The sequence below is a fragment of the Strigops habroptila genome, chromosome 6 (genome assembly GCF_004027225.2).
Source record: "Strigops habroptila isolate Jane chromosome 6, bStrHab1.2.pri, whole genome shotgun sequence".
NCBI lineage: Eukaryota > Metazoa > Chordata > Aves > Psittaciformes > Psittacidae > Strigops > Strigops habroptila.
The window spans coordinates 29,090,706-29,117,180 of record NC_044282.2 but is presented as its reverse complement, the minus strand read 5'-3'; the positions used below and the strand labels follow the sequence as shown (position 1 = coordinate 29,117,180).

General features: G+C 40.5%; 1 long non-coding RNA gene across 1 annotated transcript in view; it reads left to right on the top strand.

Moving 5' to 3' along the window:
• Positions 1-24,327, top strand: part of LOC115609725 — a 48,567-nt gene extending 24,240 nt beyond the window's left edge. Inside the window, exons 3-4 of the long non-coding RNA XR_003991972.1 lie at positions 11,365-11,465; positions 24,247-24,327. This is a non-coding gene — a long non-coding RNA (uncharacterized LOC115609725). The remainder of the gene's footprint in view (positions 1-11,364; positions 11,466-24,246) is intronic.
• Positions 24,328-26,475: the final 2,148 nt, after the last annotated feature.

Below are 26,475 nucleotides of genomic sequence, written 5' to 3'. Positions count from 1 at the left end.
CTAGCTCTTGGCTATTGCTATCCTCCTTTCTTGGGAAGCTCAGCCTTTGCTAAGCAAAGAGTTAATGTGATGCTCGGTGTTACTGTGTGTTGAACATCCTTTAACAGCACATTCGGTTTGACATTAAAAGGAAAATAATTCAGCTAGTGAGCTGTAGAGCGCTGTTGCCTGCTCTAAAATTACAGCTATGCTTACTGTGTTCTCTTGACATTAGTGATCAGATCATAGAGACTTTTGTTTACAAATAACTTCTTTTTGAACTAACAGCATCAGCACTGCTGATGTGTTTGGGCTGAGTGCAGATATAATCATGTTTCTCTTCCATACTTAAGCTAATCAACTAGAAATGAATCTCAGTGGGCAGGTTCTCTAAGGTGATCAGTGTAATGGACCCCTGTCAGCAGCATGGATTTCGGGAGCATTTTTCATGCATATAACGCTGTTAATTGGATCAGATTGTACAGTTAAAGTCTATAATTTTTAGGGACTCAGAGCACTCTCTTTTCAAGCAAAAAGAATTCTGCTGGCATGTTCTGAATAAAGGCCATTGAACCACCTTGTTAGCATCTTTTAATGACTTTCATGCTTCTTTTGACTCCCACCATGATAACTTTTTTTTTCTAAAGAAAAAATGGATAGTATTATTTTACAGCAGATACCTGCTTTGTATTGGGAAGAGAAAGATTAATTACACAGAGAAGCCCAGTATTTGAAAATCTGACTCAAAGTTCTCCCTCTAACAAGCTACTTCTTCCACTATTCTCTTCCACTTTTGTATTGATTTGCAATTAGCTGCAAATCCTCGATGTCACCTAACTGATTCAGACAACTAGGATTTCATTGCAAAGCAATGATGCCCTAGTAGTCTATAACATGTCAGAGTATCCTTTCTAGAGCTGCATTAACAAAAGAAACATGAACTTGCATCTCCAGTGTTATGGCACTGTGATGCTGCACGTACTCTCATGTGATGTTGCATTAATTGACTTAGGAAAGTTAAAAAAACCCCAACAACATATGAACAGATTTGTGAAATAAATATTTAGAGTTATTCTGAAAGGCAAGATGAACTCCCCAAACATAATTATACTTTCATAGCCAGTTCAGCTTAAGCAGCTATTTGGGTTCAGTGGGACTTCAATTTATTCCTGAATTGTTTGCTCATCATTTGGTATTAGATGGCCTAGTAATACAGTGTTCTCTGCTGTTTTCAAAATGTGAGGTTACAGCTCAATATATACTGAATGAAAAGGCTCTATCAAATGTATGTTCTCTTGTCACTAGGATCAGCAAAAAAAGGAAGAAATCCACGACAAAACTAATCATGCCAGGCAATAAGACAGTAAACCATTTTCCCTCTTTCCTTGGGAGAAGTGCTTTTTTCCAGCACTGTACCTACATTTTAAATCATGATAATTCTTTTATTAATTATTTTCCTCCAAGTTCCAGTCACTGGCCACTTTCTCATCACTGTTTTGCATATTTGACCTCTTGTCTTACAGGATTCCTGAAGACAAGGCAGGAATAGAAACACAGCATTTGAGTTCACCAATGACTGAAGAAGCAACCTTCTAGACCCTCATTAATTAGAATAATTAAGGAAACCATTAAGGAAATATTTGCTTTTGCAAATGATGTACTACAGATCCACCGACAAATACAGGCAGATTATTTTGCTCGGAGAGGACTCTGTCCTCTGTTTTCCATGTGCATATGTTTCAGCTGTACACTTGGGCCAGGCTCTGTCCAGCTTTTCACCCACTTAAACTGTTCTTCATTTATTTTCCAAAGAACTTACTAAGAATTGTAATTTTTGTAATTGTAAGTGTTGTTCTTGGGTCAGGAGTGTCAGTCCTCTAGCTAGACCCTCAATGCTCTACATCCCTCCTAGCAGCATACAGTTCTGGTGTCCTCAACATAAAAAGGACATGGAGCTGTTGGAGCGAGTCCAGAGGAGGGCCACGAGGATGATAAGAGGGCTGGAGCACCTCCCATATGAAGACAGGCTGAGAGAGTTGGGGCTGTTCAGCCTGGAGAAGAGAAGGCTGCGTGGTGACCTCATAGCAGCCTTCCAGTATCTGAAGGGGGTCTACAAGGATGCTGGGGAGGGACTCTTCCTTAGGGACTGTAGTGGTAGGACAAGGGGTAATGGGTTCAAACTTAAACAGAGGAAGTTTAGATTAGATATAAGGAAGAAGTTCTTTACAGTGAGGGTGGTGAAGCACTGGAATGGGTTGCCCAGGGAGGTTGTGGATGCTCCATCCCTGGCGGTGTTCAAGGCCAGGTTGGACAGAGCCTTGAGCCACATGGTTTAGGGCAAGGTGTCCCTGCCCATGGCAGGGGGGTTGGAACTAGATGATCTTAAGGTCCTTTCCAACCCTTATGATTCTATGATTCTATGATATTTAACAAGTATTACAGAATGATAGAGGATGTTCACCCACTCATTTTCAAAAAGTGCTTTTGGGAATAATGTGCTCCACTTGACAGGGCAATCCTGCTGAATGAAGCTTGAGGGAAATAATGTCAGCTCATGCTCTTTGTTAACAGTCCTGTGTTTTCCCTTAACGTTAGCTGTGTACCAAGCTCAATACTGAAAGATGACTCTGTGCTGATTTTCCAGACTGGCAAGCAGAAAATTGGCCAAATATATATTACTAAGCGCATGTTAGACAGTGTTAAGCGCTAACAGTTTAAAAAATTGTAAAGACAAAGAGTCACATCCATCTTCAACCGACGGACTTTCAAAAGATGATCTATTACTGAGGAGCCTCACTAGCGTTCAGTGTCATCCTTGAAGAAACTGCTTTACACCAGCACCATCATGAGAAGCTTCCAGCCCCGGCAGTCTGAGTGTGGATGGAGAAAGAGTGCACTGAGCCTCTCACTCATACGTATGTCAACATGATGTGTTTAATGAACTGCTTTTTCACAAATCCTGTGAGGATAGCAGTCTTGTGGGGATAACTGTTTGCAGGGCTTAGGTACAGAGCTTGGGATACATGCAAGAGCCTTGTCAACAACAGGGCTGTTCAACAACTACAGGCAAAGTCAAACGTCTTTATCAATCCCTGCCTCCCACTCCCCTCCAGTAGCATGGTGCTATCTGTATTGCCATCACACTTGGATGAGAGGAAAGGATGGCCATTCTGGAGTGGGAAACCGGATAAAACAGAGATTGACAGGCTTAAAACCTTCCGTTCTTCCATTTCTAGAGGCTACACATACTTCAAAAATGCAGGACTCTTCAGTCTGGAGAGGAAAAAGAGAAGGGGGTTTAAAAAAATGTAGATGGAAGTGAAACTGAACTGTTATTCACCAAAACCTGCAATACTGGAACTAGGGAAATTCACTGAAATGAACGATAGAGTGTTTTAAAACACATGTAAGAAAGTACATTTTTATTCAGTGGATAGTGAACTTCCATAAAGCGTTGCCACGGGGGGTTGTGGGGGCAGATTGTATCAGCAGCTTCAAAAGGGGATGGACAAATTCATGGCCAATGGGTTGATAAACAGATAATAAAGAAAATGAGCAGGGATATACCCTGTGATACAATGAGTGTGGCTTATGGTGATGTGTGAGGAAATGAACTCAGAAGGTGGCAAGGCTCCTGTACGCTCTCTAAACGGCCTCTCCTACTGCTGTAGTCAGTGACTGCAGCACAGGGCTAGGTGAACCACTGCTGCGATCCATTTCTTGTGTTCATACCTAGAAGGACAGTAGCAATGGAGGAACCTGAAAGTCATGTCCCACACTTACAAAGTACTAGTATGAGATACAGTTTTTCAGAATACATCTTACACCTTATTGTTGAGATTCAACAAGGCTCAGTGCTGAGTCCTGCACTTGGGCCACACCAACCCCATGCAATGCTACAGGCTTGGGGAAGAGTGGCTGGAAAGCTGCTAGGTGGAAAAGGATCTGCGGTGCTGATTGACAGTCGCTGAGCATGAGCCAGCTTGTGCCCAGGTGGCCAAGAAGGCCAACAGCATCCTGGCCTCTATCAGCCAGCAGGACCAGGGCAGTGATCATCCCCCTGTACTTGACACTGGTGAGGTCACACCGCGAATATTGTGTTCAGTTCTGGGCCCCTCGCTACAAGAGAGACATTGAGGTGTTGGAGCGGGTCCAAAGAAGGGTCTAGAGCACAAGTCCTGTGAGAAGTGGCTGAGAGACCTGAGGTTTTTTAGCATGGAGAAGTCTCCCCTCGAGGCTCAGGGGAGACCTTGTCATTTTCTACAACTACCTGAAGGGAGGTTGTAGCAAGGTGCATGCCTGTCTCTTTTCCCAAGTAAGAAGTAACAGGACAAGAGAAAACAGCCTCAAGTTGCACCAGAGGGGGTTTAGACTGGATATTATTTCTTCAGTGAAGAAATAAAAATTTCTTCACTGAAAGGGTTAGTCTTGTCAAGCATTGGAACAGGCTGCCCAGGGAAGTGGTGGAGTCACCATCCCTGGAGGTATTTAAAAGACTTGTAGATGTGGCAGTTAGGGTTTAGTGGTTTAGTGGTGGACTTGACAGTATTAGGTTAACAGTTGGACTTGCTCTTAAGAGTCTTTTCCAACCTAAATAATTCTATGATTCTGTAATATTATAAGCATTGTGTGTTCCAAGACCAGGAGTCTGAGATAACTTCTGATTTTTGCTCAGCAGCCAAGCATAGCTGTGGCAGCAGCTGGATTGCAGTTTGGAAATGTGCCTGTGGGGACTAGCCCTACTCCCATTAGACTGAGGAGACAAGTCTGTACTTCATGGGGTTGCCTTAAGAGCCACACAAACAGCCACGAATGATTGTGTTTACAAAGGCAGTGAAGTGAAGCTACATCCAAATCCTTGTCAGTCTAAGCATGGAGAACATCCTTCCTGAATGCTTCTGTGGGCCAGAAGTAAACCTGAGTTATTGTGATACTTTAATGCTACACAGCTTCGCTTTGTAAAATTGCTTTGAAACAATTCTGATTTACAGCAAGTAATCACATAGCTAGTGATTTTTTTTAATTGAAGAGAATGAACATAATCTAGTTATATGAAGTTTAGAAGAGTGTGACCAGTTTTTACATTAAAGCCAAACAGGATGACCCAGCTAATTATAGTTCTGACAGCCTGATATCAATCCTGGTCAAATTAAAGGAATGACTGATACAGGACTTGATTCGTTAAGAATTAAAAGAGGAAAATATAATTGATAAGAGCTAACAGGGTTTTACTGAAAATAGGTTGAATCCTAGTGTATTGTTGTTTTGGGTTTTTTTAAATGAGCTTTCATGTTTAATCTATAGAGGTAACAGAATAAATAAACAACCACATAAGCTGGTATGTCACAACCCTTTGACTGAGAAACTATACACATCTAAAGTGTACTGATATGTACATGATACGTAATAAAAGAATGATAAACTATTTAACCAACAGTGTCCAAATGTAGTTGTACATTTGGAATCACCAGTGACCTGGGGCTTTTTACAGGTGCTAATGGGTTCAGCTGCAGGGCCCAGACTTGCAACAAAATTCTGATGCTAATGATGTTTGAAGATCACACAAGAAGGTGTGAAAGTAACAAAGTAAGTAACAAAGAGACTAAGGCAGACAGCAGCACAGATTGCTCTTCAAGTTAGTTGGACATGCACTTCAGGACAGTCTTAGGGAAACTGTACATCCGTGGGGAAAAAAAATGTGGGCAACATTTGAGAATGGGGGAATCTGTCCTGTTGGGCAGTGGTTTTGAAAAGAAGTGATGGATTTGAGTTGCAGAGATGACTATGAAGCCTGACTGTGGCCAGCCATAGCACTGTGGTGCAAGCTGGTGAGACAGCTCGAGTAGCATTGCTGCCCTGCTTAATCTCCCTTTCTTCATTTCTTGATTTCGCTTCTGCAGAAACAGCTTTTCTATAATGTGCTTTCTTCTGCTCACTCCCTGTGGGGTGGTTCTCATGTACCCTTAGCAGCCTCATCAGCACTGGACTCTTTCTGGAGGAACTTCTATTCTAGGATAAACTTCTATTCTAGGACAGACAGGATGAAACACATTCCGGAGGAGCCCGTCTCTGTTCACTGAGAGAAGGTGAAATCTAGAAACTGGATTAGACTAAGCCCCTTCCTTTTAAAGAGCTAAAAATGAATAAAATGAATCCTGTCTGATAACCAGAATTTTAGTCGTACTAAGAGACCACAAATCCTTTTGAGTGTGAATGGTGATCAGACTATCTGGCATGGAAGTTGATTAAGCTTTCTTCCTGGTCAAGGTAAAATGGCAATACTTGTTCAAATGGTTTGAAGTGGTTGTCTGTGTTCCCTAGAGCTGTCTATGATCCTTCAGACCACAAGATCTTACAATATTGAAATTAATATACTTTGTACCACAAGCACCTGCCACATGACATGAAGGGCAAAGATAATGTGTTACAGAAGCTAATACACTGCAAATTATTTTCAAGGGTTTGAGTGAGTTCAGCAGCAGAAACAGGTAAATTAGAACGTTTTTAGAAATGCATTAAGGGAGTTTTGAGTTGAGAAGCTGAGAGAAGAACATTTAGACAGAATTCAGTGAAACAAATGTTGGTTATAATCAAAGCTATATATTGTGAAAGATGAATTGTTGATAGGATGTGAAAATCTGTGTGATTTTGTTTATTGTTCTAATTGGCTACATCCCAATTAGGTGCCATGAAATGATTAATCTCTCATCACAGATGCTTTTTGAGTTTGGTTTTGGTGCATCTTAAGCAATTTTAACAGCTGGGTATAGTTATTACAATTCATTAACTGAAACAGCAGTTTTCTTTAAATAGTTCTGATGACACAAATTAGCTCTATGGTTAGAGTATTGCTTTTCCTCAGGTATTATAGATGCATAGACCATATAGTAAGAAACCATCTTTCTTATGCTTTGAGTGAAATCCTGTCTCACTGAAGTCAGTATATTATCTTCAGTGGAGGTGGATTTTCATCCACTCTCTCCACTACTTCTGATTTTTATGAACACTGAATCACTACATTGAACACAGTAGTAATAGTTGCCTGTGCTTGCTGGGTGGACCTATGTGTGGAGAAACTGGAGATCTCTTACAAGGAAATATTTATAGAGCTTGTTCAGGGTTGTCAAGAAAACTGTTAGTGTTAGGATGCTTTTAAAACACTTTTAGCAGGAACAGCCTCATTTCAGACAGTTGCAAATGCACTGGGAGGATATTTGAAATATTTAATTCTGTTCCTTTCTCCTGAATATTCATCAACTTTAGAATAAAAATTCATAATGTAAGATTAATGCCATAACTTTAGGACATCCATAGCTTGGAATGACTGACCAGTGAAATGGCAAACCTTAACATACATATAGTGATAAACATCATGAAATTTTACTCATTAACTTGACTGAGTTAATTCACCTTCATGTAGAGACTATGCTACAATGATATTGGTAAATGTTAAATAACTACTGTGACATACATTTCAATGGTGACTTTAGATCCAGCCCTCTGCCATTCAGAGATCAGAAAAGTAATGGCTGACTTAAAAATATATATACAATCAGAGTTCTTCAGCATACTGAACTGCTTGTACCACAAAGTGAAGCAATGAGTAAATTAATTAGAAGGTTTAGTGATCAAAGTGATTGTTTGTAACAGGAAATAGCTATGGCAATCTGAATCCAAAACACACATGTACACTGAAAAAAACCCCCAAATCTCAGCAAGCAGAATGATTTGTTTTTCAGAAGGCCTTCAGAATCAGAAAATTTTGGAGGCATACACAAGTAAAACTAGCCTATACCATCTTCCTTGGACACAAGACATGGAACTGAAGAGGACAGGGAATACTAAAGAAAAGCTTTTCTTTTTTCTTTTTTTCTTGCTAAGGAGATAGCTGGATGTGGAGATAACAGACCATGCAGCAGCATTTAGGTTTTTAAATATTTTGTAAATACTTAATATGAGTTTATAGTTCTGTGCTCAGCTTAAAGGATGTTGGACCATTGAGGAACATGTATCTTAGGTGTACAGAGGCAATGCTATTGAAAAAATCTGAGTCTGAAGAGGTTATAAATACAATCTGAGGAACATCAGTGCTGTTATGTGTATTGAAAGCATATTACAGGCAATCATTCAGGATTATGTATCCTTTCAGCTCATGAGAAGGAAGCAGGTGAGGATTTTTTCTTGAAAATAAAGTAACGCTGCATACATTTAAAATAAAAACTCCAAGTCTTTACCATATTTATCCCAGCTGGAGAAGAAAATAGTATGGGAAATTCAGTTACACTGTGCACCTCCATGAAAACAGCTCATTGAAACTTTCTGGTAGCATGGAAATAAACTTACTACAACCATTCCTCCATGCTCCCGTTCCTTAATGTAATTCACCACATTTAATATAATTAATTTGGAAAGAAGGAAGAGCAGTTTTCCCAAAGGAATTTCCTGACTGACAGCTGTTTTACATATTCAGCATAGAAATAGCAGTGGTGGAGCATACTCCAGCTATTACCTTGTAATGGACATTTACTTCGCTTTACTACTGTTTTCCCCAGCAACGCAGGTAGGGAGATTCAATTTAAATTCCTCCCCTTCTACAATTCACTTTTTATCTAAGCATGTGTGTTACAGAACCTTTTGTTTTGGGGCAATAATGAGCACCCGGTGCCCAGTCAGCCTGCAAGTCACCTAAGCATCCCCCAGAAATACCAGCATTGCAGTTTAAGTATCAGCTCAAAAAATCCCCTTTCTCAATGAGAAAATGGGAAACATCTTGGCTACTGTTAGCTTTGTGTAACTGTGAAGTAAAGAACATGAAAGCACCAGAATAATGTTTGTAAAATGATTTGTGAGTGCTTAATGAGGGAAACTGTATTCATTTTAACAATTATTCAAGCCTATTTGACTGAATTTGTGAGGTGAAATGGAAAAGCACTATAAAGAAAAAGCAAATAATAATTTGACACGTCTCTGTGGCAAAGTGTAGTGAAGAAGGGATAGAGAGTAGTAAAAAAGTAATAAATCCAATATTTGAGTCTTCCTGGATCAAATATTTACCTAATTTGTGGGAGGAAAAGAATCACATCTTTCCCTCTTGGCACTTATAATATGCAGGTGACTTGCAGAATCTGTCTCTAACTTTCCATGTTTGTTTTAAAGGAAAAGCTGTGTATTCTTCTAATCTAAATTTGGAAAGGACTATCAACCTGGTAGAAGTTCCCCCACACACTGTACATGTAGATGTTCAACAGTAGGTGGTGCTCCCAGGGTAGAAATGTACATAGTCTAAAATGCAAATTAAAGAGGATTTACTGAGGAAGAGCTCTTGGGGAGGGTTTAATATGGTGACTAAAAAGTATTTAAAGTGCAAAAACTCTAAAAAGATATTAAACATTATACTAACTGATTTTTAAATCCTGTGACTTGACTACTCAAACATGGAAGATGCACATTTTTCAGTCTGCTCTTTTTCCTCCAAATATTCATGCAACAAATTGTTCACTCAGCTTATACTCTGACTATGGAATTTCTGTCCATGTGCTTTATTGCCAGATGTCATTCACATTTGCTGAGAATGTAAGTATCAAATCCAAATTACCTACATGGTTTTCTCAGTTGTTAAATGTTTAATCTGTTTCATGAGCAATTGCGCACTTTAAGTATTCTTTTGAATTACATCCTAGATTTATAGTGCATACCATGGGATTCTTAAAAATCCTAGAATCTTTTAAAAGTTATAAGTAGCAGTAGAAGCCAACATTTTGTGTTGGGTTTCTTTGCTGTAGGCATTCTTCATTCAATATATATTTGCTTTTCAGTTTTGTTGCTTAAATTTCGTGATACAAATATGGTCTCACGTATTCTTTATATGACATGGGAGCATCACATGAGGGACATAACTTAGTACACTTAAATTAGTACACTCAAAATTGAATGGCACTGACAGAACATCCTACAAATTTTTAATGAAATAATAGACAACTAAAAAGATCAAGTGTCCCAAATAGCTTTCAACGAGGGGGTTTCAGGTTTTGTGAGAGTTTTTTTAGTGAATATTAGACTTTCTTTGCCTGTTTATATTTCTGTAATTCAACAATATTTGCATAATATACTATTTGTTTATGCACAATCTGACAAATCTGGTAATTTGCAAACAGTGTGTTTTGTTAATTATAGTAGGTGCTTTGGCTATTTATGTATTTGAGCAGCTTGAGCTAAATTGAGAGAATAAAACCAATGAGGCAGGAAAGTCCAATTAAAAGTACGTTAATCAAATGCCCCCCCAAATGCCTTTCTTCGCCAATACATATTGTTGCATTTTATGTAGAGTGCCTGTTTGATGTCAATTGTCCTTCTGTATCTAATGCAGTATCTTGTTCAGTCAGTGTGCAGTAATAAATGTAATTGCAAAGTGCCTGGTTTGGGATGCTTAACCTTATATTTTTATAGATTTTATAGTTAATTTAAATTTTAAAGCATTCTTCTTTTGAAGATTAACTATAACCAAGAAACAGAGACATGAGAAAGTGACTAACTACCATGTTAAGAAATAACTGTTTAGAACACAGGCTGCTTTTGACCTCCCATAGTTGCAGTAGATTATCCTCTCATCTCCACTGGAAAAAGTAGAAGTAGACTGTTGGTTTTCATATAAAATTCAAAATGGAAAAGTGCTTCCACAGAGCACTTAAAATTTGTTCTATTCATATCCGATGAACAATATTAGCTTGACTCAGCTTCTAATATAGTGTCATAAATTGAGAGTAGGTCTATGGGAGCCCATATGAAAAGTTTATTTTGCAGCAGTGATGCATCTTTCAATAAAAAAATGAGGACTTGCACTTGTTCTGAAACACAAATTAGGTAGTCAATTAGTCTGAGAGTTGGACACAGAATTCCACTTATTTGCTCCATCGCAGCATCTTTATATGATGGCAGGCAAAACTTTTAGGACCAGAACTCAAAACCAAACAAATTTAAAAAAAGGTGAAATTAAAACAAGATTCATATAGAATTTAGGATCTGAATCTGCTCTGTCTAATCCTAAGAACGTTTCAATCCTTTAATGCTTTTCAGTTCCTTATATGCCTAAAATACACTCCTGTTTATATTGACAGCAGCCCTACTTCAAACAAAGCTCAGCAGCTTGGTGTGGGCCCAACTACAAGACCATCCAGGGAAGAGGCAGTGTTTGTCCCTGACAGGGGCTTTGTCTGGCGGGCATTGTCAACACATACTGAAGGCATGCTGACATGACTGGGCTCCCTACAGAACCCCACTGTGCTCACTACAGAAACATAAACCACACAGGAGGGTACTCAGGTGCTGCTATAAGGAAATAGAAGATTTCCAGAAAATGGTACATCAAATATTTCTTTATCCATACAGGGCTGGAAGCTCCTGAGAGGAGTGATTGAAGTTTAAATTCTCTCAGGCTGGAGAGACAGCTGGAACCAGTGCTTGGTTTAGGTTTCTTACTGTTGTAAAAGGTGAGTCCCATGGCCTTCTCTTTGGATGATAAAGGAAGAGACATGTTCTTTGAGTGAAAGGGGTGTAGGAGTCTGCCTGCACAGAGTAAGGAAGGGGTGCATGCATCTCTGCTTGAGGCATGGAAACGAGGGAAAGGGTGGGATTACAGCCATACATGCTGTACTCATCATCTCCTGTACGTTAGTGCTACCTGGTGCCACACTGAATGTGACAACTTAAGTGCCTGAAAGCAAGTTTCACCAAGTTCATGCTTTGGATGCCTTTCTGAGCTACCTCACCATGGACACATCTGCCTCCTGTTCCAGTTGAGCCAACCACAGAGGTTTCACTCCCTAGCTAGCTTCTCCCACCCTCATTCCCCTTTGCATGACCCCTCAATACACACACCTCCCTTTCTCTCCCTTTCTCTACCTTTTTGCACCAGCCCTTTTCATCTTCCTCAGCCTCCCATCTGAGCTGCTAATAAGCCATTCCTGACAGCAAAAGCCAAGTTGGCAAAGACTTAAATTAATTCTGCTCAAGCCATCCCAGATACCTGCCCTTCAGACAGACTGAGGAAGGTTCCCAGGAGCAGGTCAGGTAAATAGAAGATTTAAGGCATGAGGGCCCTGTAGGCAGCCCTGCTGGTGATGAAAGAGTCCTTGTGGACAGAGGGAGGAACATCCAAAGAAATTTTGGAAGGAGGCTTAGAGGTATTGCTTCATATGGGTGTTAAATCTGGGCTCCTCTTTAATGTTCTTCTAGCAATGGTCATTTAAGCAGTCTGTTCATTGTTTCTATTCAAATGACTTACACAATTGTTTGCAAAAGCTGAGTATCAAATAACATGCAATAATATTAGCTATTGAATTTCCCCTCAGTGCGAGGATTGTCAGGAGGCTTTGAACTGTGAATGAAGTTTGAAATTTTATATAACAAGTGATGCAATCACCTTTGGTGGTTGCACTGCCATAGAATGTTTATAACTGGAGAAACAGCATCCCATATTAAGCTAAGCCTTCCGTGGGAGAAGGAGGGCTTACTGGAGTACATGTTCAATATACATAATAGATACCATTTCACAGGATTAAAAATGTGGACTCCTGAACAGTAAATTTAAACCTGACTTGCTTTTCCTAGTTATCTTTAGCAGCTATCTTAGAAGTAGTACAGGGCCATGGTGTCCATATTCCCTGGTTACAAAACATGGAAAGTAGACGAGTTTAAGAGGAATAGTTCTGAATAACAAAGCTTGAATGGCACCTTCAACTCAAAAAGCCCTTAAAACAATGATTACAAAAATATGTGAAGAAATAACAACGTAAGATCATTACCAGTGGTTTTTTTTTTTTCACTACATGAAAATCTAAATTAAAAAAAAAGAGGTATATTGTGTCCTTAAGGAGGAGTAAATAAAAAACGCTCAGGTATATGATTGCCTTTTTCATTAGTAATGCTTCTCTACAATCTGGCATGTGTTAAAAACCGAGAAAAAAAAGAAAAAGTATGATAGTTCTTTATGCCTTGGGCTAATTTGTTTAAATTTGAAATATTGTACTGAACTAAAATTAAAACATATGCTCTGTGCATATGTTATGCAGGCACAAAACATTTTCTGCATCAAGTACTGCGGATAGATATTCTTCTCAGAAGTAAATGAAGATGCTTTAAAAAATGTGTATCTGATTTCTTTCTAGGGATACGCAGGCTAAACAAATTGCTAAACTGCCTTGCCTCAGTGCTCCTGTAAAAGCAGACTCAGAGACTCTTGAATCGCATATTTGATACAAACCTCTGACACGCAGTGAGATATGTCATAGTAGCTTTTAAGTTTATTTTCTTTTTGCCAAGTCTTGAAAAAATACCAAGAACATTGGCAAATATTAAATATATATATATTCATCCATTCTGCCTCTTAGCGAAAAACAGAGCTTGTTACGTATTTATAAAGCACTACATCCATTCCTGCAGCATTCCAGCAAGGCAGCTTGATTTGTTGTTTTGCAGAAAGGGAAGCCTGAGGAACCAAGAAGTTAGGAGGACTTGCCTAAAGTCACGGAGTGAGTAAAATAATAGAAGCAGAATGAAAACAGAAAAAGCCTGACTACTTATCTCCCAGCAGATGAATAATTCTCTCCAGTGCTGTTATTGAATTATATCAGAGAGTCTGACATTCTCAATTTTCTTACCTCCAATAAGATTCCCTCATTGTCCAATAATGTTTTGCTGCTTAATTATCTCAACAGTAATCAGAAGCATGAACCTGTTCCTCAGCCTATAAAATCCTCCTGTATTTAAATTGAAATAAGAAAGAAGTGTTTAAATGAGAAAACCAAAAATCAAGATTTGTCTCACCAGGAAAATAAACACTGTAGGAGGCAATTACCGAGCAACACATATGCCATACGTGGATGTAGGCTTCAGCTGTAGGGTTGATTTTCCTTGTGCAGACATAACAAAATGATACCTAAACCCAACATGAATTGAAGTATTCAAAATAAAACTATCATCTCATTGAATAATTCACTTTCCACAGGATTTTCTGAACCTTGCACTATAGATCCACGTTCTCAGTGTGCCTGGAAACTATTCTCTGAATAGGCTCCTTGGCCACCACACTACTTTATTGAACTTTGCTATCTTGCTAAATAATATATCCTCCCACAATACATCCACTGTTTTATTTGGCCTGGAGACCTATGGGACTCATTCATTCTCCAAAATCGTAAGTTATCAGGTCATGTACTGATTATGGAGCATAGCCAAGGTCTAAATACAGAGCAACTAAAATTACAGTTTCTGGGAACGTATCAATAGTATCTAATCCCATTGCTTTTTTTCTTGATTGCCAGGTGACTCCAGTCTCTATTTAAATATAAAATATAGACGTTTCAAAGTGGACTAAGTATGGATTTCACAATCAGCCAGTCTTTAAACCCTGGCCTGTGCAGAGCTGTATGTCCATGCTGGAATCCTGGCTGTTTCTGCCACTGGCTGTGCCCACCTTGTACCTGGCAGAACTTCCCTGGCCACATTTTGAGCTCCAGGATGTGACCCAGTACTAGGCATCTGTTCCTCCAGGCAGACTTAATTCAGCTAAAGCCCTGGGTGTCTACTGCTGTGTCTGTTTTTGAGGCAAGCAATATCAAGGAGTTTTAAAGGAGGTCCAACTTTTGTCTTCTCTCCCTGTCTCAGGCCATCTTTTCTCTCCCTCTTCTGGACCATGGCAATGGGGACAGCTGGAGAAACTATGGAAAAAGCTCTGTCTGATCACATGGCAGACAACTGCACAGTACAGAACATTAAATGTAAACTCAACTGAGATTTCTTGTGGAAGAAACAAGCACACAGGGTGTTTCTGCAAATAACATATTTTAGCTTTGAGCTCATCCCAGGAACCTCTGTGCAGCAGTGTAAGGGCAGCCACTGACAACCATATGTTCTAGCCACATAGAAATGGGGTGTAATTTTTTTTAAATCAGATCTCTAAAGACAAGTATCTATAAACTGACAGATCTATGTTATTTTTGGTCTAAGCTTGCATTAACTCCGAAGTTGGTCAGAAAACTGTTCTATTCTCTTTTTTGTTTAACTATTCAAACTAACAGATGCATTTCCTATCATTTGGTGCTTTTTCTGTCAATAACACACAAATCCCATGGAAACATGCCAAGGATTTTCTTAGCAACCAAGCCTCTTGCCTGATATACACGATTAACTACAACAGTCTGTTAAAAGCTTAAAATAAACCATCTTTTTAGAATTTCATGTAGTGAAGGAAGATTCATTGGTAATGAATTTAGCACAGTTTGGGAAGAATTTATTTATTTTTATGGAGGCTGAGCACTCAAGGGATGTCATGGTAAAAGTAAGTGTTGCCGTAAAGGCAAATCTGCTGGGAAGAGTCCAGTGACTGTGAGTTCAGGTAAAGTAAAAGCACTTTCACCAATTGATGGTATTGGCTCCGCTATGATTAAAATGTAGATTGATTCATGCCTTGTTAGTGCATAATACTGCTGGAGGAAGCATCCTTCTCCGCCAAGAAATAATAAATTCCATTACGGAAGATGGGATTTTGACATGGTGTTTCTAGTTCCAAGAGGGTAAACATTTTGGAGAAGCATATGTGGACTCTGGGCACTGCTTTCTAAGTCTCTGGAAGGTGAAGACTAATCACATTTTCGGAAAATTTACAGAAGTTGTAGTTTTTATGTCTTTGCATTTGGATAAAGTAAAATAGAATAAAATATCACAAGCTCTGTCCTATTTCTAGAGAAGCTTTTTTATCTTCGCTTAGAATAATCTTCATTGACTTGATGGTCTTTGAATTGGACCCAGGGTGCAGGCTGATAGTATATGAAAAAGAATTATTTTTAGAAGTAGTACACATAACTGGTATGAAAAGAAATAAAACAACAGTATCTGAGGTAAAGACTGACACTCACCTGAACTCAGCTCATGTGGCATGCTTTTGTCACAAGCTAACCATCCATTTATGTTGCAGCCATCAAAAACCTCAGAGATCTTTAGGTCTCTCTGTACGTATCAGACAGAGCTAGTATTTAAATATTCTATTTCTCCAACAATCCTGAAAGTAGGTGTCCATGAGCAGAAATTTTTTTGGCACTGAGAAAAAATATCCTATTAAGTAGGAGAATAAGAAACAAAGGAACAACAAAACACAACATTAAGTCTTATCGACTGAAAATTTTAAGCATCGCTTTATTCAGGTCTTTTAAATAGTTTATGGGCAATGGCAGCTTTAGTGATCTCATAGGAAGAATGACTTCGCCAGTAAAGCTGTTTGTTGAAATTTAATGATATGCCTCCAAGTACAGTTCTTCTGATTTGTGCGTGCTGTCGGCAAGTCCAGTACATCATAACAACTCTTCTCTTCACAAGTGACCCACAAGATGTAACACAAACAGCTGCAGTATAGTAGTGTGGAATGATGTAAATGGCTGTGCTAAAGCTTACAGCAAGTCAGACATTCTTAAAGCTCTGCAGAGCTGTGCAAACTAGTAAAGAAAAAAATAAAGAGATTAATTCTAGTTTTAGCAGGGTTTACAGCAAGAAAGCTATTGGAAAAGTACATATTACATGTAATTTTGAAGACAAGGAATACTTCAGTTACCTTGAGCTGAGCGGCTTGGGCCGTGCCCCACTGCAGTTGTTAGGGGTCTGTGAAATGGTACTGTGAAATGGTGCCAAATGTCAGCATGGAGAATCATATTTGCCCGTGTTATGGCATGGTAATAAAATGCAATGACCAGTACCAGCCACCTCTGTTATTAATTTCTGCTGCCAGGGGATGGGAAAGGCGCTTCCACAGCCATTTTGACAAACATATTGACATGCCTCAGTGCACTGTGCTTTTGCATGACGCCGCTTCTAACCTTCATACCTCTGCCACAGAGGTATGAAATGACCTTGAAATAACAGGCTCTTTTTTTCATTAAAATTTGGTCTACGCATGAATTTCTGAAGTAGTGTAGTAGAAACTGGTCTTGTAGGTAAGGAGTGTATTTTCAGTTCCTAGTCTTCCAAAATACAGATAGCCATAATTTTTTACAGATCTGATACATATGTAGGCAAAACACTTCTGCAGGAGTTGAGAGAAAAGTCTAGCTTTTTACTCCATGTGATTTTTGCTGTCTGTCTGAAATAAGATGGGTTTTCTGCAATAAAAACGGTGTTTGAGGTAGAAAAAGAAGATAATTCAAACTGAGCCATGTCACTCCTGGAGTCAACTGCTTGTAAGGCTGGGGAAGAAGTCTCTTCTTTTATGCACAATGCAGTAGTTCCGTTCTCATTAATTTCAATTGGAAGTTGATGAAGTTCTTTGGTTTATTACGCTGTCACTTGCACTACATTTTCAAATTGCAGCCAGACATTAAATATTCTCACAGGCAGTAACTGCTCACAGGGGATTTTCTGCAGTGCAAGACACGTAATGAAACCCAACTCATTATTATTATTAATTATTTGCATTACTTTATAGCTTAGGAGTTGTAGTCGTGGATCAAGACCTCATTGCATGATGCACAAAGCCAGAACGAAAAGGCCATTACTTCCTTGTTAGCGGCATTGCTTAGCTTAAGAGCCTGAATTTGCGTTTTCACCTTTCCAAAACCCAGGCAATGCTATCTGACCAGTCAATTGTGTTATCCAGTAAGTATTCAAACTGCCCTTGAAAACATCTGTTGGAAATCAGTGCTGTCCAAGCAGCCATCCTCACTCAGCTGACCCTGGAGGAAATCCTCAGGCTGAGGAACTCCCATTATTCACAGCAGCATCAACCCCCTGGTGCTCCTCTGCCCGGCCCCCCACAGCCTCCCCACTCCTCAAGAGCAGTGAGCACCTCCCAACCCTGCCTGGTCCGTGCCATCACCACTTCCTTGCACAGGACTGGCACTAAGACTTTTTGTAAGTGGTAAGAAAATGCTGAGATATCTTGTTGTATGTAATGGACTCAGAAAGAAATGGCAGTCACATTTGGTATCTGCTTGTGACTTCCCTCCTGGCTTTGCCATTGAGGGTCTAAGAGCCCTTCTGTTCGCATCAAATGGCTTTCCTGGGACAAAAGGATACTACTGGCCCATCATGGTCTGAAGCAGATGCTAGGAGGCAAAGAGATGCTAGGATTAATGCAAAAGTCACCCTCCAAGTACCGATGCTAGGGCACAGCTAATTTGAGGCCAGAGAAAAGGATGCTGCAGAGATCTGTGTGGGCCTGGGCAGGAGCTCCGGGTAAGTGGTGGAGAGCGAAACTGCATCTCCTAGAAGAGTTATGCCACAAATAAACATATTTGATACATATTATGTTTGACGTGCCTGCATCTGTATTTATGCAAGTTACAGGAGGATTCGGAAGATGAGAGGCATGACTTGAAGCATATCCTAGTCCTAGGGGCCTGAATGCCTGCAGCATGGCATGGCCAGCACAATCTTCCCCCACAAAGAAAGGAGCCTGGGAGAGGCTTGGCTGAGATCTGCACTAGTCACTCTGGATCTGATAATTATTGAAGACATGCCAGCAAGATGGGCCTGGATTGAACAGAGGAGAGAGGTCCAGAAGTTAAATCAGCTCTATCACCTGCCTAGAGATAATTTGCTATATATGGGGTCAGCCAGCAGCTACACATGAGAGAAAAGAAGCAAGCGTGGAGCTCCATTGGAGCATCCCAGAAGGAGAAGTGGGTGACAAGGATGGCCTGAAAATCATGTTAAGGTTTTTGAGAAACAGAAGGAGAAGCAGGAAGGAATAGGTCTGGAAGCTGGGTTAAAACAGGGAGGGTACCTCTCTGTGGAAGGAAGTATTTGTTCTGCAATGGCAGTTGTCTCATTTGGTTATTGCAGGTGCTAAATCAGCTTACAGGTATTTGTGCCTGACTCCAGTATGTGACTCTCTCTTTTTCCAGTAGATCTGGAAGTGTGCTGGTTTGTCCTTGTCCTTACAGACTGGGTCCACCAGCAGAGCACATTCCAGGTGGTAACTGCTACCTAAGACCTAAGTCCCACAACATGATAGCAGAGCATTTGAAATCTCAAATAATTTTGCAGCAAGGGGAAACAGTTTCTTACCCATCTCTAGCTCCAGTCTTATCAGGTGTCTGAGGCATTTATATGTGGAAGGGAAACTTCACTATAGGTTGATGAGAAAAGCAATGAGATCCCAACTGTTTTCTCAGATAAACAAATGGGGTCTTGCCAGGATTTACAAAGTCTCAAAAGGGCAAACTGACCTTCCTACTCCATAAATAGCAACAAAGGACGCCAAAAACAGAAACGAGAGCAGCAGTCACCAAAATTAATGAAGAGAGAAGAGTATGTCAAGGTGGAGAAGCATCAGCGTAAAAGCACAGCAGCAGTGATTGTGTCCACAAGATGAAGAGAAACAAAGGAAATGAATTCTCTCGCCACTAAAGGATGCCCCCTGGAAATAGAGGGAGTCAGTATACAAATACATATTGCTCTGTCTGTTCTGGAGGCTTCACTCACGTTTCTTTGTCTGATTATAGAGATACACCTTGGTGGTCTCATCCTGTCACAAACTGGCTGGTGGGTGCCAACGGCAGCTATCTTTTGACATACATTTTTTGGCATTTAAAAGTGCATTTAGTGAGAGAAGCAGGAAGAAAATAAACATAGCTACATACAAGAATGTAAAAGGCATTAAAGGGATTATGAAATTAACCATTCTTCTGGCAACCTGGTATCAGTTCTAGTAAATATAACAAAAGAGCAGATATGGGATTTCATTTTTAAACAAATGGAAGGAGAGATGTACAATCAATACCAGTAAGAAAATAAGAAAAACAAATTATTTCCAAAGCAACTCAGTACTGTTTTGGTCATGTCACAGATTTGGTTGATAAATACATGAATGCAAATCAAATATATGAAATATATGTATATACATGAAATTTTAATTATTATAGAATATATTTCTGCTGAATCATCACAAAAATGGTAGATGATAAAACCAGTTAACTGACTGATCTCAAACATAAGCATACCTAGGGAATCCTCACTAAGGAAACTCCTTTTTTAGTGTGTTGCCATGTCTCTTCATATTAATTACCTTTTATCAGTGAAATGGAAAGCCAGTTGTATCCTGGACTGCATCCAAAGGAGCGTGAGCAGCAGCTCAAGGAAGGTGATCCTGCCCCTCTACTCTGCTCTTGTGAGACCCCACCTGGGGTACTGTGTTTGGCTCTGGGGGCCTCAACACAAGAGCGATGTGGAACTGCTCGAGTGAGACCAGAGGATGGCCATAAAGATATCCAGAGGGCTGGAGCACCTCTCTTATGGAGACAGGCTGAGAGAGTTGGGCTTCTTCAGCCTGGAGAAGGCCCAACCCCTTAGAGCAGCCTTCAACTACCTAAAGAGGCTGACAAGAAATCTGGAGAGGGACTTTTTCCAAGGGCATGTAGTGACAGGACAAGGGAGAATGGCTTTAAACTGACAGAAGGGAGACTTAGGTTAGACGTAAGGAAGAAATTCTTCACTATGAGGATGGCGAGACACTGGCACAGGTTGCCCAGGGAAGTTGTGGCTGCCCCATCCTTAGCAGTGTTCAGGGCCAGGCTGGATTGGGCGTTGTGGAAGGTGTCCCTGCCCATGGCAGGGGGTTGGAACTAAATGATCTTTAAGGTCCCTTCCAATCCAAACCATTCTTTGATTCCATGATAATACTGCTGGTAAATTTTGCACATAAAGCAAAAATGTGAGGATTGTTAAATAATAAAAAGGACTGGTCTTCCCTCCAGCAGATGCAATAAACTGAGTGCAAACAAGCAAACAGAATTCATTTACAGTGAAGCCACATAGTTACTTACTTGGAAAAAGAACATTTATGCTTACCAAGCAGAGATTACACCCCAAGGAAAAGAAGTTGAGGAGTCACAGTAGATGGTGAGCTAATCATGAAGCTTCTGTGGCTTAAATGATTAATACAATCTTTAAACGCATAAATGATGGTACACTGACTAAGAGCAAGGGCTTCTATGAGCTCTCTAACTCTAGTTACCTGAAAAACAACATTTCTGGCCTCAACAGAAACAGTGGGAAGTTGTCCCTCATCATATCAGCCCTTTGTCCTCATGTTAGCTAGGTGTGAAAGGCAGTTAGCCTGGGAAAGCTGAAAAACACCAGGGGTTGTGGCTGTATGTTGAATGTGTAATCTATACATCCTATCAGTTATCAGCAATACACTGGATAACAAATTTGATTATATTTGAATCATGTAATTTTAATGTAGCTCCTAATCAAGCTATCAGCTTTTTGGAGCTGCAGCCACATTTTCATTAGTGTTTTGAGCAAACTACTATAATCAATAATAAATAATAATTAATTATTAAGAGATGGAGATGAGGCACAGATCATACGCCTTGGTTCTAGCTCCCTTAAGCTTTGAAGCTGCTCACATCTGTGTATCAATTTCAGCTCAATACTGATTCTAGCAGACACCTGCACCAATTTACATCTGCCTGACAGGCTTCTAAGGAGAGGGCTCCATACAAACGTGGAAGGTATAAGGACAGTAAAGGGGCTACAGAGTCTATGTTTCCAGAGGAGCTAAGGGGAGCCTGACTTGTTCAGCATCACAAAGCAAAGCAATGGTAGCTCCTTTCAGAAATAATACCTCAGAGCCAGTGAAGAACCAGAAAAGTACTATCAGGGTAATTTTGAAAATCAGAGGCTTTCTTGTCACCAAAGCAGTGAGAACAGCTTTGTAGAAGGAAGCAGGGGGCACAAAAGCCAACTTACATTAAGACTGAGCTAAATCAGCCTAAGTCAAGGATTATATGACATGTTTTCTTGTCTGAGTGCAGGACTGGGTTTCATGATGAAGAGATCCTTTCTGCTTTTTGGCTGTTACAGTGAAATAGAGGCCAGGGGCTAGGAGTGAGTGCATCTGACCGTTGTATGAAAGTTATATGAAGGTCATAAAATGCAATAAAAAGATGAACTTTGGAAAATGGGGGAAAAGAGGTTTAGGAAGCTGGAGTGCTCTGAGGTTTTGCATGGCTGCAGTGGGGCACAGTGTCAGAATGAAGGTAAACTGGAGAATGTCTAACATGAGAGAGAAAGAAATGGAAGGCTTGAAAAGATACAAAAAAGATGTGACGCTGGCACTACTTAAAGCGATGGACTTGAAGCTACAGTCATAGCAACCAGCCATTTATTTTCTTTTATAAAAGTCAGAAGTCACACTAAGAGTACAACAGTATCTGAAGGAAGATTAACACCCTGAACAGTGTGCAGCATATTGTCCAATGTTTCCTTTCAGGCAATAGCTAAATCTTTTGGAGTAACTGCAGTAACAGGGTGGCTGCAACCAGTCTCTTGACCATCACTTTTACAACCGATGGGAAAGCTGGTGGTTTGGGCCAAGAGGGGGTTTGGATGGTGTACCACTGGAAACAGGGAGAGGAAGAAGCTGTGTATCAGGCACACAGGATGTTACTGGTAGTGTAGAGGAAAATGAGAAGTCAACTTCAGTTTGCAGAAATTAGATGATTTTACATTATATGAAAAAAAAAAAAATCACACCAGTGGCTCCTCACAAACTACAGGCAAGCAGAAACCCCAGCAAGCCCTGGTGCTGAGCCCAGCCCCGTTACAAGTGCTAACATGAGCTGAAACCAAGTACCACAGTGACAGCAGTGATTGAGAGCAGTAGCTGTCCTTGATCACTGTCCAGACCCTCCAGAAAAGGCTACGATGATCAGGATGAGCTCTGTGACCATGCTATGATCTTTCCTATGGTGCCTCATGCCAAACATTTTGCATCTGAGGATCTATCTGATAACTTGCATGGATCAATCCTCCTTGGATATATTTAGTCCTGCTAGAAATACATTTATACCTCTGGCTTATCCAACATCCTTTAGCAACATTTCCAGAATTTAATCAAGCAGTGCACAAAAAAACCCCAACACTTCCTTTCATTTGATTTAAATATGTTGTTCTAATATCATTGTCTCAGTTCTGATAATACTGTCACCACCCATTGTGTCACTGATTGTATTATAACTTCTGTGGTACCCCTCCTCCACCCAAGACACTTGTCTTTCCCCATGCAGAATAGTCTCATCAACTGACTGCTGTCTCTTCACTGACAGCTTCTGACCAACACAGCAGCTGTGGGACAGCAGTCAGAGTACAAGGAGTAAATAGTCTTTGATATAAGATGCAACTCTATAGCTGTATTAACTACAGTCTCCATTTAAATAAAGAAAATATAGCTGAATTTGGACTTTCTGGGGAGGAAGCTGGCTGTGTTTTGGACAGGTAAGTCTAGTTCAAAATTCAAGCAGAACCCATTATGAACATAGTGACAGAGAAACAATTTCGTAATTTTTCATCAATGGCTGCAGACCGCCCGGTGGCAGCATTGACAGTAACTGGTCTTAGAAAGAGGAGGATCAGGAGCACACACCTTGTGGAGAAAGCCTCTCTTACTTAGGTGCAGTGCTGCACATTGCTGCAGCCTGACAGGCTCATCACACTCAGAGGTGCTCCACACTTGCGGCCTCACAGGTGTTTCAGGACCTACTGTCCCCTGCTTTCCCTGCAGATGAGGTGCCTGTGTGCTCCTGAACTTGGTTTAAGAGTGAAGTGTTTTACAGATAGTTTGGAAACAGAGCAGATGAAAACGTCTTAGATTGATAGGTAACGGATTCCTTCAAATTCAGGTTGTACTTCACTGGAATGATCTCAGCTCTGAGGCTGTGGCTGCCCCATCCCTGGCAGTGTTCAAGGCCAGGCTGGATGGGGCTTTCAGCAAGCTGGTCTAGTGGAAGGTGTCCCTGTCCATGGTGGGGGGGTTGGAACTGGATGATCTTTAAGGTCCCTTCCAGCCCAAACCATTCTGTGATTCTGTGATCCTGTGTCTCAGACTCTTGAACTATGACAGAAAGATCTCAGAAAGAGTTACAAATACTTGTAAGCTAACTAATATCCCTCTGAGACACATCACTGTTCTTACCTTTTGGAAGGGGGAGGAGCAAAGAACTTGTGGTTACAGAGAGGTTGTCACTGGCCCCACTGGCTCCCATATGAACTGAGATTAAAGCACAGCGCTCCAAGTCTGGAACTGGGCCATGCGGGTATTGGGTGGCTCAGGTACTGGGTGGCTCAGCCTACCCTAAGTTACCCGGGAGCCAGACGCCCTCAGCAGCTCTGGAAGAGGCAGTTCTGTGTACTCGTTCTCCTCCGGTAAGGCTGAGATACTGATAATATACGCTTATTTAATTGGATTGAATTGAATTGGGTAATTCTTGTGTTATTTAGGAAGAATACAGCCTTAACAGCACAAACCAGCCTGAACTCATGGTCATCTTAATGCAGACTTGAAGAAGTGTTTTCCTGAGCAAATCCAAAATCATGAATTGTTGCCTCCTGTCTGTCAAGAAAATGAAGATATTTTTAAAAGAAAGTACAAGGTGAAATATGCATGTGGAACTCATTATGTTATCATGCATTTTTGTTTGTTAAATTCACTTTCTATTTCTTAAACATACTTTATAGTTCTATTTCTTTGAGGACTCTAGCTTGTATCTTTCAAGGCTTTCTCCACAACCATAGGAAAGCAACACCTTGTTTTTTTTAAAATCAAACCTAAAAATCTCATAGGATTTGCAGAGCCTCAGGAGTCCTGAAATGAAATGCAATTCCCTGAGGTTTAGGATCACAGAGATGTAAACATGCCTGCCACAGAGGACTACCCAAATAAACTAGAAGTTTGGTAGAACCAAGTTTTTTCCAACTTGGTTCTGCTAATTTAACTAATTTAAATAATAATAATAATAAAAAAATACATTTTATAACATTCTAGAAGAGATTTCTAGATGCAAGAGTGAGGTTGCAAAGCTTTTGGGGATCAGGGCACAACAGTGGGTCCCAGTAACACAAGATAAGTTTATTTTGAGTTTCCCGAATATCAGGTCCATCCAGGAGGTTTAATCTGCTGGGTGTAATGAAAACCACCTGTGGCAGGGGTGGAAGCGATGGGTTGGTGAGATTCACAGGGAGATTCCTAAGGACATCTGCTGGGCTGCCTTCCAGCTATTGCTACTGCCCTACAAGTGCTTCATGGTGCTTGCAAAAACCCTTTGCAAGCCATCACAGAATGGCTTTTCCACCTTCATCTGGGCTTTTCTTCTTCCTTCAACCCAGTCCACTCACTCTGGCTGTGCCATCAGCCTGCTCCTGCTGTAGGCTATAGGTACCTTTTATTCCAATAAAGAAGCCAACTTTATGAGCACGATCAAAGATTTGGCGGAGAGGCTGCAAATGCACTGAACGGTCCCCAGTCATCTGCAGTGTTAAGAGATGGGCCGACTCCAGCTCTGTGGTTAATTAACTGTGTAAGTATAAAATATAAACCCACATTATCAGGACCATGTTGATGCAATTGCACAGAAGAGTGTATAAGCAATCATAATAAGGAGTGAGAGAGAAGGTAAGCAGCTGAATGACTGTTTTGTTGGATGTTCCTTCATTTCCACGAAATTACAATAATTATCTGGACAAATGAGATACATCCTTTTGAGGGTTCAGTTCTAAAACTAAGCTTATTTTCTGTTGTGGAGCAGACATTTATTTACACGATTATCCTGCTTACATTACTGTGGACTTCCCTTGAACCACGCATTGCCTCAAGCTGGGAGACCATGGTAGGCACTCTCTATACTTCCCTGATCTCTGTGCCTCTTCATTAAAAAGTAAGAAGCAGAAAAATAGACTAAGAAATCTAAAAGCAACTTTCGCATGTCACCCATCGGCCTCTTAAAGCTGCATCCTTTTGGCATCACTTTATCAAGCAAGATGACCACACAGCTGCATCCTGTCCAGTTTGGCCACAACATACAAGAACAGAAAGTGAGAGAGAAATGGAGTGATACATCTGGCTGCAGAACCATCGCTTCTGTGGAAAACAGGTAAAGCCTTAGAGAAGGAGAATCCAGTATATCTGTAGAGCCAGTGGCTTGTCACACAGGATGAGAAAACCTGCATCTCTGAGACCACACAGTGGAAGTGAAGGCTCACCTGTATGCTGGCCTTTATGGCTTGAAGCTGAGCTTTCCAGTCCTCTTAAACCCTCTGTTAGAAGACACAGTTCAGCATCTTGGAGTGTATGTTCCTTCCAGCATTTTGCTTGGTGACTAGAAAAATCGTCAAAGCCAAGACCTGAGAAATCCGTTGCAAGGCGCATTTTATGTCAGATATTTGCATCCGGAGATAATGTGCACAAGCCCACAGCACCACAAACATTCAGAGCGAAAAAATGGACCTCGGATGTCCACCTGTGGGTAACAAGCCTCATTAACAGCTAGTAGAGAGTTCATGGAAGTCAATGGTGCCCTCTAAAGGAAACTCTGTGATACACAGGAGCTCTTGACAGCTGTTGTACCCACTGCCCACACTGCCACTGAATAACCCACGAACTATTTCTGAGCAGTAATTTAAGTAATCAATAAGCTGACAGAATACAGAGTCCTTACTATCCCTTCTGAATCT